Raw genomic sequence first — 12,525 nt, forward strand, 5'->3', positions numbered from 1 at the left:
ATCACAGTGTTTACGGACAGGTTCCCATCACCATGTTGGGGTACGAGTGGGCAGATATCTTGTTTAAGGGCAGGCAAACAAGAGGCAAACCGTATGTAGCATATAAAGGTACCAGTGTCCTCGGCTTGGGATGAGCAGCCTGCTTTGGACATCCAGATATGCCCGGGAAGGGCTGTACCTCTTCTGTGCGTGGATGCTAAGTGGCATATGTCAGGGGAGAGTCTCAAATCCATGTATCTGGCAGTCTTTTGTTACAAATTGGGAACAATGAAAGGCTTTGCCCACAAGATTGGGTTAAAGAAGGGGTGTGAAGCCCATTGCATACAAAGTGAGAAACGTTCCGGTACTTGCCCGTGAGGGGCTCAACGCAGAATTAGACAGGCTAACTGTAGAAGGGATAATTGTGGCCATTGAAGCATAAGAATGGCTGTCATCCATGGTATTGGCAAGGAAGCAAGATGGAGGACTGAGGATGTGCATGGACTTGCGTGACTTGAATGCCAACATCTTGGTGGAAAGACATCCTCTCCCAAACATTAATGAGTTGTTGACCACCGCACACATTAAGGTTTTTGGTGTTTGACCTGTCCTTGCCCTACCACCAAATCGAACTGCATGAGGCATCTTGTCATTGTGATGAATCAGAGATGATCATCCCAAGGAATCTGGCCTGAAACTAACTAACTAACTAACTAAATGAATTTTTGTATAGCGCAACACTCACCGAAAGGCCTCAAGGCTCTCACAAGGACAAACACACAGGAATAACAAATAAGCTCAGTAAAAGAGAAAAAGACGTCACTTGAAATAGCGACTGCCGGAGTCCTTAAAAAAGAATAGCTGGGTTATCATATGCTAGTGAGTGACTGTAGGCATCAAAAAGAAATGTCAAAAATATGGAATGCTTCACGAATTTGCACGTCATCCTTGCGCAGGGCCATGCTAATCTTCTCTGTATCGTTCCAATTTTAGTATATGTGCTGCCGAAGTCCTTCTCATGTGGCCAGGGAAAGGCAGACGCTACCTGATCCAGACCCTCAGGGTGGTGTTCTGCAGGAGGTTCACATGAGAGAGGACTCGGCCAGGAAGAATGGAAGTATCTTCGGAATAATTTCCCTAATGATCCCACTGTATTCATGGCTTTTTATCAAATTGAATATGTTCCTGTTAATACAACTAAAAACATTATGGAGTTCAAGTCCCATAGTACTGAGATTAGGAAGAGGGACACCGAGTCACTAGACCATAGTGAGCGGTCTAGTTCTAATGGCCCACACCTGAGCAGGACCTCTAAATATTTAAAGGCCTGTCAGGTGCAGGTCAGAAGAAAGCCATGAAAGCAGGATCAGCAGGAGCCTCAGAAGCAGCAGGAGAAAGTAGAGGTTAGTGCTGTTGCTCTGCCGATAGCAGGACGCTGTACGGAGTGTTTGTCAGAGGTAGTGCCCTGGAGATGCAGAGGATGTGCAGCGGGAAGCGGTGGTGAGACAGTTGTCCTGAAGGGGAGATTTGCTGTCTGTGTCTTACTTCTCACTCTGGTGTGAGGACTTCACCGGAGCGTGCGTGGAGGCAGCATGTACAGCAAGAGGTTAACGGTAGCTATCAACCGTGATGGAATAACCGACGAGCAGCAAAGTATAACAAGCAGGTCTGGAGGAGACGCCAAGAGAAACCGGTGAGTTGTCCTGAACTAGGTAACCCTGGGGCGCTCCAACATAGCCCAGTTCACGAGAAAGCACATTTTGAATGTCGAACATTTAAAAGAAAGCAGATTGAATGTAATTACCCAAAATGGAGAGGGTGAACAGAAGGATATTGTAAACCACATTTCCCAAACAAAAAGGTGGCCATTGTTAAAAAAAAAAGTGAGTGCGACTTGCCTAAAAGGAGAGAACTAATAAGAGAATGTTGTAACCCACATTGTCCAAGCCAGCAAAGGGCAAATATAAAACAAAAGGGATACAGTTTTCCCAAAGAAGGTTAGTCAAAGAAGGGACATTATTACCTGCATTGCCAACGCCACGAGATATCAAAGCAAATTGAATGTAGCAGTCAAAGGAGTTGTAAATCACTTTCTCAAAAGCCAATAGGTTGTGTGGAAAGAAATAAGAGATAGCAGGATAAAAGCCCTGCTTATAGAAAGGATCAAGGGAGAGATAATTGTTATCTGCATTGCCAATGACAAACAAATCCATGTAAGAATCATTCTCCTTCTGTGGAGCATTTGTATGAAAGAAGTTATAAGCCAATGGTGTTACAAGTCCAAAGACTTATCCCAGAAGCTGTAGTTGGTTTACCTTTCCCCAGTGAGGGGTCAAGTGTGGAAGTTGGGAACAAACCTTACCACTGAGTACACATAGGATTAGTAGTAGGAGTTTTATCCTGCAGTTTTATACCAGAAAAGAGACAAATAGTGGCCAGTCCTGGCAGGCGAGTGGATCAGGAAGGAGAGAAGTTGAGGTACTTTAAATTTGGTAGACGGTTGTAACTGATTGTGGTGGAAAAGAATTGACAATTCCATTTCTGTTTTTGTAACCATCCTGACTGAAGAAGAACCTCTGACTGATCAAGGTGTGAGTTGTGAAGAAGCATAATGTGATGAAAAGTGATTGGTCTCCTGAGAAAATAATCTCTTTTTCATTAACTTTTTAAATTGATGTAGGAAGAAAAAGACTTTTTGAACTGCCAAGTGAAAGCCTTAACAATTGTTCTAAGAAAGAGAAACCGTTTCTTTTAACTGGGAAGTTACTTTGCCAAGTGAGGTGTATAGTGGTGATAATGAAATGTGTATTCCACCTGGAGTGGCACTGCACAAAAGGAAATAACTTTCCTGAAATTAACTTTGATTTAAATTATCCTGATTTGATCCAGGGGAAGGGGATCAACACCTGATCATAAGAGTTTCTGTTTTCTTTATATTTCAATATATGTTGAGTTACAAAATTGAAACTGCCAAATGTTTCCTGTATGATTTTCTTGTATGTAAAAGTGTGAGGGGCAGACATTTCTCGGATACTAGGTTATTTTCATTTAATCTTGGATTTGTTAGGTTAGGCAAAGATAGGTATTTATCTCACCCTTTATTGTTTCAATAAATGGTGACTTGTGAGAAAACTCATCTATGTGTCCGTCTCCCATATCTGACTCCTCACATCATTTAACTTAATTTGTCAAGATGTTTGGGGTTTACATGTAGGGTTCCATTTGGGTTGGCATCCGCGGCAGCTGCGTTCCAGCATTTGATGCAAGAATTTTTGGGTGTTTTGGCTGAGGTAAGCTATTTCCAGGATGATATCTGTGGGGCAAAACTGAGGAGTGCACAGTCTGTTGAAGGTGTTGCAAGAGAAGGGGTTCACTGTCAAGTTGTCAAAATGTCAGGTGAAGGTGCATTGTGTCACTTATCTAGGGCACACCATTGATGGGAATGAGATCAGGCCCAGGGAGTGTGTGGTGAATGTGTTGACGAAGACGCCTGCCCGGAGTCCAAGGATCAGCAGAGGTTTTTCCTGGGCATGGCTGAATATTATGTGAAGTTCATTCTGGGTTATGCAGAGAACACAGTCTGAATGAGAGAGTTGCTCAAGAAGAATGTGGTATTCAAATGGACAAAGGTGTGTCAGGTAGAGTTTGACATATTGAGGAAGTGTGTGGATGAGGCCCCTACGTTGCCAACGTTCGATGTCGGGCCATCACTGTTTTGACTGTCGGCGCCAGTGAGATTGCCATAGGAGTTGTGCTGGCACAGTGGAAAGAAGGGGAGTACAGGCTGGTTGATGTTGCTTCCAGCGTGTTGCATGATCCTGAGACTATGGAATTCTGTGATCGGGAGGGGGAATCTGGCGGTTTGCTGGACATCCACGCATTTTCGAACATTGTTATGTGTGTGCCTATGTGGTCAGGCCAGACCACAAGCCTTTAGTTCATGTTCTAACCACTAGAGGTCTAAATCAGTGTCACCTAGGATAGCGTGTTGGATGGTGGAGCTTCATGATTACAATGTTGTGGTGTAATATGTCCCTAGTCAGAAGAACGCAGTTACTGATTGTCCCGACGGCCAGTGCGAGTGGGGGAAACTGACAAGCAAGTGGGGTAGGAACGTTTTAATAGATTACACGTCAAGTTGGATTGAGTTAGCACTGGTACAGTCAGTGACCACTGAAAGGGTGTTAGAGTTCGAGATTTTTGATAGAGAGGGGGTGCAGGAGAGTATTGTCACTGACAATGCTGTCCAGTTTGTATTTAGAAAGATGATTGACTTTTTTAAGGAAGGGGGTTTTCAGCATCACAGGACCGCGTTGTATAACCCCAGTGCAAAGGGGTTGGTGCCACGTGCAAACACATTTGGGAAAGAAGTGATTCAATTGTCCCTAGCTAATGGTTTGGATTCAAGGGTGGTTTTGAAGGATGCAGTCAAGGCACACAGAGACACACCAAACAGGCTCATGGGGTGTGGACCTTTTGAACTTATATAGGGTAGGCAGATGGGTGTAAAACTCTGTCCCAGATGGCTATGTGGGGTGTGCTGTCAAAGGTGGACCTCACGGCTATTGTTGATTTGGCAAATTGAAATGCAGAGAGTATTGTCGGACAAGCATAATGAGCGGTGTGAGGAGTGTGCTGTACAGGTGGGTGATGAAGTGTGGGTGAAGATCCCCCGTTTTGTGAAGAAGGGGCTACTCTTTTTTCTGCCTCTTATGAAGATGGTCGGAGTGGGGAAAGGTTATGTTAGGTGGAATGATGGCACTTTGTGGAGCAAGGGGAGGATCGCTGTTCAAGATGTGTCTGGTGCATGGTGGATGGATGATGGATTTCCTGACAGAAGGGGTGGGCAAGCTTGCAAGTGGGATGTGCTGGTAACAGAGGAGAGCGAATTGTGGGGGTGCAGGTTAACGATGATGGCAACAGTAGACAGACACCCGGTGGAGGTGAAGCAGTCAGTGATGTCACAGCGACTGGGGACGGGTGGGTTACATTGCTCCAATAGGATCAGAAGAGTGCCAAGGAGGTTACATTGCTCCAATAGGATCAGAAGATTGCCAAGGAAGTTGGATGATTATGTTTGTGATTAACGTATTTTCTTTTTCAGGTCCCGTACAGTAGTTACAGATTCTATGTAAATCTTTCCATATAATTGTTAACAGGTTCCATGCAATTGTTTTGTGTTCCATGCAATTATTTTATTTTGTTTCCAGCTTTGTTTTGTTTACCATTTCCTCATACTCTTCTATATCTGTGAGCTAAGTGTTGGTTGTTGGAATAAGGGAGGGAGGCGTGTGGTAGTGAAGTGCGAAAGTGTGCTGATCTGCAAGCGTGTGCAAGTGATCTTTGTGTGTTTGAGAGAATGTTATGGGCGAAGATTCCATTGGTTGATGGCTCACCAGACTTTGCTGTCATGTTAGCACAGGTCCCTATTGCAAAACATATCTCTCAGCCATGATGGGGGGGGAGGTATGTTTTTACTACTCTAAGATTTCCTTTGAGAAAATCCCTGACTGTTATACAGATTTGTGGTGCAGACTGTAAAATTTCCTGTGTGGCTTTTTTTACTATTATTTTAAGGAATAACACCCACACATGGTGCAACTGTCAGCAGGGCTCAAGTCGAGGCTACACGCGGGTGGACAGAGTCCCCCCACTTTTTTCAGAGAGCACCTGGTAATGCTAATTTCTGGTGACGCCACATTCAATTGGTATGTTAATGAGTCCCCCCCAATTTTTTCATTAGGACCTGACCCCTGACTGTCACATGGCAGGTAGTGTGACAGTGTGACAAATTTATCGAAGGAAACTGGAGTCAAAGGCTACCATTGTCATTGACGCTATGGTAGTTTGCTTTTGTCAGCAGTGGAGCATCAGATAGCATGTATCCGTTAGCTCTTACAGGGAAAAAGGAAGTGGCATGTTGGTTGTAGACATGTACTTATCACAAATAAAAAGAGGGTTTGGGAAAAATCCTATCCATCCCTAACTCTAAGAGGGGTTTCCCAGCCTCAACAAAACGGAGGCATGTCTGTGTCAGGATGTTAAACAAAAGAGCTTCCTCCGTCCTGTGTCCAAAACACTAAACTGACCCTTACACTCTAAAATCAATATAATGTGAAAAAGGGGATGTCTATAAGCTGTGTATTTGTAGCTTTCTTTCAAAGTTCCGAAATATAAAGTTCCATGGTGCAGAAAATAAAAGAACTAAAGATCCACTAGAGGAAGGGGTACTCACTTCCCCTGTGTTTCTTCTGGTCTTTCACTGTCCATCCGGTGCTTCCGAAAAAGGTCAATATTGTTACGCTGTCCCCAAGGGGGAGAGGGGGAATAACTCTTCCCATGAGTTTCTTTCTTTATACAATATTTCACTTGACAGTTTCAAAGGGATGACTTCTGCCTTGCGTTTCTCCACTTCTGTGCTTCCACAATTTTAAGGATAATAACTATTTTCCTTTTGTTCCTTCTGTTTTCACCATTTAATACTTTAACACCAAGTTCATTCAAGGGGGGTGATTATTCCCTTGGCTCTCCTTAACACAGACAGTTCTTTTGAATATTAAGCTTCTCACACTTTGTATCTCAAGTAGCTTTGAAGGGGGATGGTTCTTCCCTTTTCCATTGACTGTTATAGTTCCACAATTTCAAGGAGGGGGTTTGACCCCTGAGCTTTCTCCATCCTTTTCCTACCCCTGGTATACTCTTCTGGCAGGGTATTGCGACTTTATCACTTATCCTTAAAAGGGGCATGGTTCTTCCCTTTTGTATTGGTTATCACTGTTCCACAATTGCAGCGTCAGGGGTTTTACCTCTGACTTTTCTTATGTTTCTTCTTGCGCCTGGTTTACTCTCCTGCCGGTGTATCACATCCTTGGTTCTTGGGTGCGAAGTCCCAGACTCGCACAGTGCCAGATTTAATTCCTTGCCAGGGCTTGTTATATCCTCTCATGGGTTTAAGTCCCAGACCTACTGTTTGCCTGGTTCACTATCACAGATTGGGGAAGCATGGCGATTGAGCCTAGGCAGACGAGATCTGTGAGTAGCTGCCTCCTGGTGTATAGATATGATTGCGTTACACTGCAATGCACCCTGGTATTGTCTCATGGGGAGTCATGTGGGCACCTTCCGACACCACGTTGAATGCTGGTGAACGACAAGGACCCGCCGGGGAACGCCTTGGCGCTCCCAGAGGTAGAAGCGGGCAAAAGGCGAATGGGGCAGGTGATCGCTGCTGTGACTCCTGGCGGCCGGTGCAAATTGGGTGTCAACCCTGTGTAGACCGGTATGACACCCACGTGACAGGAGCTGTGGAGACAATGCTTTGATTGTTCAGTGAGCGACATCTGACCTGGCGCCTCATTCTACACGACCCCTGAGAGCCTTAAACAAGTGTTGGTGACAATGGTACCTCGCATGTAGAGAGCATTGCTGTGGCAAGAGGGAGACATTGGGATGGTGTTCCACAACAGGCTGGGCCTGCCCGGCCTTGATTTCATCACGCCACGATCCCGGACTGATCCGGTATGGTCCTGGGATCAGCGCACATTACAATGGTTGCCTGCCTGCCGGCTTGGTGTGAAGGTGCTGACTCATCCATTTGCAGCAGTGACACGATGGTGAGCATGTGGGGGAAGTGGCATCTGTGCAAGGAGGAAGATTTGCCCCCTTGCTGAGAGTACAGAGGTGGATGAACTGAGGATTCTACGGGGAGCTGCTCTACACCTGATAGTGTCTTTCTTGATACATTGGTTCACTCATGAGGCCTCTGCTGTAGCCTTTGCATATGGAGTTGCTCCCTGGGCTTTGGCGCATGTGCCCACACCATGCAGACTTACTCCATGTTGGACGTTCCTCCGTTGGGGGCAGCATTGAACTGGTGTGGGCAGATGGTGGGGCTTAAATATGGTGAATTAAACTAGCTAAAAGCTCTGCGCCTGGTCTGACTGCGTGTATTGTTTGAAGTGACAACTAGATTAGATAACACATTGAAAGAGGTCTGGGTCAGGCCACTTGGATACAGGCAGACGCACAAAGGTTGGGTGGGAAAGCTGGAATTCCCTCCCTTATCGAGCACGTTGGAGTGGTGTCAACGGCATGCCTCAGTGGGCTCATGTGAGTTGTTGTGATCGTTCACTGCAGATGTTGCAGCAGGATACCCCCTTTAACAGCAATATCTCCATCAATCTGGAGGAGGTACATTGGTTGTGGATGTGCACTTGCTCGTAACATGCGCAGTTGTAGCAGAGGAGACTGCGACAAGTGTTCTTTTGCTTTGCACAGTCCAGTCTGATGGCAAACCAGTAGAAGGCAGAAGTGTTATGTGGAAGTAGGAGACAGAGAGGCAGTGTCATGTCTGAGTCACAGAAAACTGCAGTTTGACACCTCCGCCCAGGGTAAACACCATACAGTAATGGAGTAGTCCCGAGGTGTGGCCTCTCAGTCCACCTCTCGGGATCCGAATGGAGCGTTCAGCAGCATTAAAGCCATGTTCAGTCAGTTACACGCGGGTATACAATCACTGAATGGGAAAATGGACACTCTGACATGTAAAGTAGACCACATGGAAGATAAACATGGGGAGAGATTAGATGAGGTGAAAAGGTGTGCTTCGACAATGGAGGATGAATCCTCCACCGCCACACAGGAACTTGTTCAAGTGCAAATGGGTCTTAAAGAGCTGGCTGATAAACAAGATGATCCTGAGTCGCATTCACAATGAAACAACCTAATGATAGTTGGTGTACCTGAAGTGGCAGACCAACAATTCATGGAAACTATGGTCGAAACTATCCTGCGAGAGATCCTTGGAGGTGAGGATTTCTCAGCAGTGTTCATTGTAGAAAGAACTCACTGAGTCCCCAGCGGAAGGAAACCAATAACTGGTTCACCAGCTAGGCCAATAATTGCCCAGATGTTTAATTATCGTAATAGAGACCTTGCCCTGCGGAAAGCTAGAGAAAAAGGATTGCTGCTGTATAAACGTGACCATATCCGACTCTTTCCTGATTTCTTGCATAAAGTACAAGCAGCAAAACAGGGGGGTTCTGGGAGTCTCTCTACCGGCCTCAGTCATGGGGGAGTCTCAACCAGATTTTTTAGCTCACTATCCCTTTCACAGAAAAGAAATATCTACAACATATCAGTCTTTGGCCTGCCCAAGGACAGTCCAGCACCGAAATGCTAGGGAATTCTCTTCTGAACAAGCCCCCTACACGTGTTTCAGCCTGGCTGGGCCTCATCAGTGAGGTGGAGCTGTGCCTCTCGAAGAACAGTGACCAAGGTGTCCACGTCCAGATTACCCATGTAACTTAGGGTGAGACCCAAAATAACTTCTGGGAGTCTCTCTATCGGCCTCAGTCAAGGTGGAGTCTCAACCAAATTCTTTAGCTCACTATCCCTTGCACTGAAGAGAAATATCCACAAGATATCAGTCTTTGTCCTGCCCAAAGACCGTCCAGCACCAAAATGCTAGGCAATTATCTTCTGAACAAGAGTACCAGCAGCAACCCCAGACACTTGTTTTGGTCTGGCTGGGGTTACTGTTGGTACTCTTGTTCAGAGGAGAATTGCCTAGCATTTCGGTGCTGGACTGCCCCGGGGCAGGACAAAGACCGATATGCTTTGGATATTTCTCCTCTGTGAAAGAAAGTGAGCTACAGAATGTGGTTAAGGGTCTTGTAACCAGGACTAATGTCTGGCAGAGGGACTTCCCAGGAGCCCCTTTGTTTTTTGCATAAAGTGCAAGCATCCAGAAATACTTATATCGAGGTCAAGAAGAGACTTAGGGAGCGGGGCATGAAATATGCCATGCTGTTCCCTGCCAAACTCAGGGTGGAACATGAGGGGCGGGTGCTTTTTTTTCAAACCCTGTATGAAGGCAATGTTTTTCTTGAGTCATTGCCAAGGGTACCGAGGCGGCGAGAGAATAATGAGCAGGAGTTATTCTCTGTGAAGTAGAGCATAGGTTGTTAGCTGATGACAATTATTGTGATGCCCATACTTCAATGTGAGGAGTGAGGAGCAAAAATCATTGTTGGGGTGCTGAGGCAGTTGGGTGCTAGTGTGATCCTCATGCAGAAGCATATGTTCGTTCATGGTTTGGGATGGGGTGGTAACTGGCAAGGTGGGGTTGCTGGTGGGGGAGGGGAGGATGGTTGGGGTTTGAATGGGTGTTTGGGTAGGATGGTGGTTCTAGGTATTGCTCTTGCTCAGTCCCTGACTTCTCTTTACTATTTGACGTGGTTGTACAATAGCACTAGATGCACATTGCGCATCCTGAAGATTATTGTGAATGTAGCACAGGAGTATAGCTAAGGCAATTAAATATATGACATGGAATATTAGGGGCTTGATTTGCCGATCTAAATCCCGCAAGGTATTATTGTATATGCAACACCACCAGATGGATACTGCATTTCTCCAGGAAACACACTTGACCCATTCGGGAGAGGCACGATTTGGGCAGAAGTGGGTTAGTCACCACTCCTTTTCCTCTTATTCTTCCTACTCCAGAGGGCTCTGCATACTGTTGCAAGGCTCAGTAGGGTTCCCCCCAAATGAGGTGATTAAAGATCAGGAAGGATGGGCATTGCTGGAATTAGGATCTATACATGGCCAGGAAATTACCCAAATTAACTACAATGGCCCCAATCAAGATTCAGTGGAAACACTGGAGTGGATAGCTCAACAGCTGGATACAAAGACAACTGGGGTGAGTATATGGGCAGGAGACTTCAATGTGGTGCTAGAGTCCGACTTCGATAGAACTGGGGGGTTCATAGACCACTTCAGAAGGCGACTTGCAAATTGTGGGCTGGCTGATGAGGTGTTTCCAGTTGGGATAACGCATGCCATTGATACATTTTGAGGAGAATGTGGGATTTGTTGATTCATATACAGTGTCATGCGAGAGGTTTAAGGGTTAGATTCGGGGGAGGCATCTCAAAGGAATCTGGGTGACTGACACAAATTCAGAGAGAACTAATAAATAGTGAGGCACATCTGCAGCATATGCACATACAGCATCGTTCACTGTGCCTGCCAGACAGACAGAGATCAGGGAGGAACTGGACAAGTTTAGAAAAGCGGCACAAAGAGAGGTGAAGTTTCTGTTTGGGAAGGGGGCTGTTTGACAATATGGGGAGGGACAGCGTCCTGGTAGATTACTTGGGAGAGCCTTGAGGACTGACACACCAAAGGCACACGTCTTGTCTGTTAAAAATTAACAGGGGAACTGAAGTATGCAGATGGGGATATTGTTCAGGAATTCTGCACATTTTACACTCAATTATATTCCACACACACTCAGGTTTCACAATCTGGGACACACATTTATCTTGATCAGGTAGCACTCTACTGATGCACTGACGAGGAGAGAGAATGCCTGGGTCACCCCAAAATAATACAAGAAATCCTGTTGTGATTAAGGAGATGTCATTGGGGAAAGCTCTGGGGTCCGATGGTTTTGCATACAAATTTTATAAGCATTTTACATTGAAACTGGCTCCACAACTTCTGGGGGTGTACCAACAGGCTCTGAGAGATTGCCAGAGTCTATGAGGGAAGCATTGGTCGCTGTATTGTGGAAAACTGGGAAAGCGGCAGATGAATGCGGATGAATGTTCTTCCTACAGCCCTATTTTTCTTATCAATTTGGATAATGAAATTCCAGCCAAATTGTTACCACGAGATTATTACCTTTAATGCATAGATGTGTGAAATCTGTTCAATTGGACTCATTCTGGGGTGCTCCACTTCTTATGGGTTGCGGCAGATGTTTGGCCGAATGTCGGCGGTTTGACAGGAAAATCAATTGTGGCGGCACTATTGGATGCCGAGAAAGCATTCGATTTGGTTGAATGGCCCTTTCTTTTCGCAGTACTCTGAAGGATGGGGATGGGGAGGGATTCATCTCCATGGTCTCATTGTGCTACACTCTACCCACTGCAACAATTACAGTCAACGGCCAATTTACCCCGAACATACCGCTGGGGAGGGGTACGCGACGGGGGTGTTCTCTTTCACCCGTACTGTTTGCCTTGGTGATTGAACCCTTGGCTGAATTACTTAAAGATAGGCATGTCCACAGAGGGATATAGCTTTATAGACACAAGTTGGTGGTTTCCCTTTATGCAGATGATATGCTAATCTATGTGAAAGACCGGCAGAGTAACCGAGGGCTGATCATGGTAGATGTGCTAACCTTTGGAGACTTCTCTAGTTTGAAAATTAATGATATGAAATCAGCAATCTTTCCAATCACTGAATGTACTAGACGAGTCAACGATGGTTACAGGTTTCAGTGGCATGCGGTCTACACCCGGTATTTAGGGATAGAAATTGTGTTGTCCCCAGAAGAGCTGTATAAATGTAACTATGAAAAGTTTTTAGAACATACTCGGATTGTGCTGGACAGATGGATGGGGCTGCCTATCAAACTGTTAAAAGAGAAACAAAATATCGAGGCTGAGTACCCCAAAAGGAAATATACCAAACACAGGTTTCAAAGGAACATACAAAGTACTTTATTCTCTATCGAACACAATTACA

General features: G+C 45.5%; 1 non-coding gene across 1 annotated transcript; it reads right to left on the bottom strand.

The window, feature by feature from the left end:
• Positions 1-890: 890 nt before the first annotated feature.
• On the bottom strand, positions 891-992 carry LOC138517099 (U6 spliceosomal RNA). Its single transcript, XR_011282373.1, has one exon. It is a non-coding gene; the product is annotated as a U6 spliceosomal RNA (small nuclear RNA).
• Positions 993-12,525: the final 11,533 nt, after the last annotated feature.

This window comes from Ambystoma mexicanum, chromosome 6q (genome assembly GCF_040938575.1).
Source record: "Ambystoma mexicanum isolate Mex_15411 chromosome 6q, UKY_AmexF1_1, whole genome shotgun sequence".
NCBI classification, from domain to species: domain Eukaryota; kingdom Metazoa; phylum Chordata; class Amphibia; order Caudata; family Ambystomatidae; genus Ambystoma; species Ambystoma mexicanum.